The sequence below is a fragment of the Macrobrachium nipponense genome, chromosome 34, assembly GCF_015104395.2.
Source record: "Macrobrachium nipponense isolate FS-2020 chromosome 34, ASM1510439v2, whole genome shotgun sequence".
NCBI classification, from domain to species: domain Eukaryota; kingdom Metazoa; phylum Arthropoda; class Malacostraca; order Decapoda; family Palaemonidae; genus Macrobrachium; species Macrobrachium nipponense.
In genome coordinates, this window is record NC_061095.1 from 3,404,738 (window position 1) to 3,409,737 (window position 5,000).

The following is a 5,000-nucleotide window of genomic DNA, read 5'->3' on the forward strand; positions in this document are numbered from 1 at the left end:
GGATATCGCAACATATCCACACGAATGTGGAATATGCTGGCCTGTCCACATAGGATATGTGATTTATGCATTCCTGCCCTATTGGTAAATGTGTGGTTATCCTGACCTATCCACATATCCAAAATAGGATATGTTGATCAAGCCACATAATAAATATGCTATATCCTGACCTATCCACATAGTAATTATGTGATACCCTGACCTATCCATATAGTAATTATGTGATATCCTGACCTATCCTCATATCCAAAATAGGCTATGTTGGCCAGTCGACATCACAACAATGTAGGATATGTTGATCACCTCACATAATAAATATGTGCTATTTGAAGACTCGGAAAAAAATAATTTATTCAGGTACAATGACCAATTTTTCTCATGAAGTATGATGACAACAGCACGGTCGCTTTTATAATGGAGGTCACTATATTTATAAAGATCACCATGACCTTGTAGGTCCCTACAACTGTTCATCGTTGTTTCTTTGTGTATAAGATACTCACAGTGGTTGTAGTTGTGCTGTACTACAGCTGTTTTGCACACCTGTTTTTAGACAAAAGGACGGTGGCGGGCGGGGTGGGGGGGTGGGGGGGTGTGAGGGATTGATTATGGAGTGTATATGGTATGTGTGAAGGATTATATTATTTATTATTATTATTTTTTTTTTTTTCAGACAAGATATGTACGAACTTAAAATTTTCAGCTTGAAGATGTATATATATATATAATATATATATATATATATATGTGTGTGTGTGTGTGTGTGTGTGTGTGTGTGTGTGAGTGTGTGTAATAAAAACGAATCATGTGAACCAAATCACAGAAATTAACCATGGCCAATCCTAATACGTGTTCATTCCCCCTGTGGTTATTGACTAATCGAATTCCGCTGAGAGAGAGAGAGAGAGAGAAGGAGAGAGAGAGAGAGAGAGAGAGAGAGGTAGGACACAGGAAGAAGGTCACTGCATTACCTTTATTATAAAATGATAAAATTCAACTTTAACTCAGAGCGAAGCTAATTTCCAAATCGTCCTACCGTCGCTATCTGGCGTTTGAAAGGGGATTAATAATCTAATAAATCTAGCATTTTTTTCGATTAAGGTGAGCAATCTTAATTTGTAAAATGTTGCCAATAATATAATTCTAACCCTCTGTCGCTATCTTAGCCTGGAATGGATTGAGATTATAAATAGTTTAGCAGTTTTTTTAATTAAAATTATATATACCTTAAATCTAAAAATAATGTCCAGTACCTTTGTGGTCCTTAAGAAGGTACCAAGTCTTGATATATTCATCATATTGTATTTTAAAATCTATCGTAGTTTTTCAACTGAAACATATACCTTAAATTTAAAAGTAGTCCCAATATATTTCTAGCCCGTAGAAAGGTCCCAATTCCAGATCAATTCATAGTAAATCATCCAATATTTTAAACTGTATTCTGAATTGCATTTTAAAATCCTTGTCTGTCAACTCACTAGTGAACAGTATCTCGTATATACAAAAAAAAATATCGTTTGAATGTTAATTCATCTTTGAAAAATAATAATGAAAATATTAAATTTTCCAGACCAGTGGGATTTGTAGACAGAATATGACCCAGATGTAGATGAGTTATTTGAATAAATATATATATTATCATACACTTATATTTATGAATAGAAAATAATATATTTTTTATTAACGAAGGTTTCTCTCTGCATGTATATCAAACTATTTATTGGATGAATAAATTAATTGATAATTAAATCAAATTGGATGATTTGTATATTAAAATCTCATATACATACACACACACACACACACACACACACACACACATATATATATATATATATATATATATATATATATATATATATATATATATATATATATATATATATATATATATATATATGTACATGTATATACAGATTTATCGTGTGTATTTGTACATATCCATTATTCATATTTATTCGTGCATAAGTGAACAATATTCAAGAGAGTATATTTTGAGATTAAATATACCACAAGTGTTAAACATGCTACATATTTTTGTTTTGTTTATATGTATATATATATATATATATATATATATATATATATATATATATATATATATATATATAATATAAGATAGATATATGTATACATACACACATTCATACATGCGTATTTATACATACAAACCATTCACACAGGGCCATAGATTCCCCCCCCCCCAACCCAAATTATAAGCAAACACCTGTGCACAGGTTAAAAAAACCTGATAACTAACCTCCACCCCCTCAACCAACCCCCAAAACAGGTGTAAGTCAGATTACAAGAAATGTACATTAGAAATTACGTATGTACTGGACTGCTCTATTTTGTGTGTGTGTGTGTGTGTGTGTATTTCTGGCTGGCATAACTGTATATTTGTGTGTAGAATATTATTTTTACTGTTATGTGATGAATCTCTCTCTCTCCCTCTCTCTTTATATATATTCAAGCTTCACATACATACACACAAATGTACACTTTCACATAATTACCTTAATGGCAGATAACTTAGATAGCTAACCATACACTCACATGCATGAACTCATGCAATCATACATAAAGGTATTGATGCACAATATGCAAAAAAATTGAAAGTGGCTGACCTCACACAAATACACAAACGTACGTAAAATCACCCTGGCACGACGCCATAAAAAATTATAAATTAATAAATAAAAAATAAATAAACTTAAGTGATCGGCCTAACGAGATGTTGGTCATCTCTGAGATAATTATCTCCGCCACCTCTGGGCGGATGCTGCTATTTAACACTTCTCCTTGAGACGAGGTCCTCTGGGAAGCCTTATGCCAACCCCAAAACCCCACCCTAACCCCCCTCCCCCACTTTCCACTCCAGCGGGCAGGAGACGAAGGGGTTAATGTGGCTTTTTTCTGTGGCCACTTGGATGTTCCGACCTGCGAGTACTCACGGGGTAGTAGGAGATGGGAGTGGAGGGAGAGTGACTCGTTTGGGGGTTAAACTTGACCTGGCTACTTTTGTAGATAGTGTGATTTTTATGCTTCATGTGTGTGTGTGTATGAGAGAGAGACCTTACCTTACAGACCTTACATCTTGTTCGGGTTGCCCCAGGTCCCTCAGTGTGAGGCACCTCTAATGTCTACCAGAGAGTTGCTAGTACATCTTCCGGTATATTTTGCATCTTCCAATCTTGGATGGTCTGGGATGCATTTTAGATATTTGTCGAGCTTATTCTTAAACACATCTACGCTCACTCCTGATATATTCCTCAGATGAGCTGGCAACGCATTGAATAGACGCTGCATTATCGATGCTGGTGCGTAGTGGATTAATGTCCTGTGTGCTTTCCTTATTTTTCCTGGTATAGTTTTGGGCACTATTAATCTACCTCTGCTTGCTCTTTCTGATATTTTTAGTTCCATGATATTTTCTGCTATTCCTTCTATCTGTTTCCATGCCTGAATTATCATGTAGCGTTCTCTTCTCCTTTCTAGACTATATAATTTTAAGAATTGTAGTCTTTCCCAGTAGTCTAGGTCCTTAACTTCTTCTATTCTAGCTGTAAAGGACCTTTGTACACTCTCTATTTGTGCAATATCCTTTTGATAGTGTGGGTACCATATCATATTGCAATATTCAAGTGGACTACGAACATATGTTTTATAAAGCATAATCATGTGTTCAGCTTTTCTTGTTTGAAGTGCCTTGAACAACATTCCCATTTTGCTTTACATTTGCCAACAGAGTTGCTATTTGATCATTGCATTAAAACATGTTCCTATTCATCATCACACCAAGGTCTTTAACTGCTTCCTTATTTGTGATGGTCTCATTATTAGGTCCCTTATATGCATATAGCTTTCTTTCTCTGTCTCCATAATTTATTGATTCAAATTTATCAGAGTTAAATACCATCCTATTTACCTCTGCCCAATCATATACTTTGTTAAGGTCTCTTTGTAGAGCGTTCCTATTCTTCATCACAAGTAATTTCTCTACTTATTCTTGTGTCATCTGCGAAACTACTCACTACCGAATCCTTCACATTATTGTCTATGTCTTCAATCATAATAACAAACAGTATTGCAGCTAACACCGTACCTTGCGGCACACCGGATATTACCTTGACTTCATCCGATTTCTCGTCGTTTGCAATAACTATCTGTTTTCTGTTGTGTAAAAATTCTTTTAACCATCTTCCTACTTTATCCACGATATAGTGTTTTCTAATTTTCTTCGCTAATATATTATGGTCTACTTTATCAAAAGCTTTTGCAAAGTCTAAATAAACCACATCTGTTTCATTTCCGCTTTTCATATTTTTGAATATGTTCTCACGTTGGACTAACAGTTGGGTTTGTGTACTTTTCCGGGTACGAGAAACCATGTTGTCCTTTATTAAACCAAATTATTTTTTATTAAATGTTTTTCTAATATTTTTCTTCATTAACCCTTTCATACACTTTCATAATATGTGATGTTAGACTCACAGGCCTATAATTACTTGCCTCCTCTAGTCTTGATCCACTTTTGAAAGTAGGGGTAATATATATGCTAATTTTGTGCTCATCATAAATCTTGCCTGTATCTTACACTTTGTCTTAATAATATTGCAAGTGGCTTTGCGATAGAATGAACTACTTTCTTTAACAAAATAGCAGGAATTCCATCAGGCCCTGCAGCAGCTCCATTTTTAATTTCATAATAGCCTGCACAATATCAGCTTCATTAATATCTATGTCAGCTAAATATTCACTATTTTCATCCCTTACTTCTATATCATTATCTTCATTATCTATTTCTAGGGGGTGAATTCTCTCTTTATGAATCGTTTCTGCCAGATATGTTTTGCAAAGGTTTCCGTCCTTTTTTTTCATATTCGTTTAATCTCCCTTCACATTCCTCAGAGGGACCTATTGTTTCTATTCTTCTTTTATTCATCTTCTTCGCATATGAGTATAATAGTTTGGGGTTTTGCTTGATATTTAATAGGGTT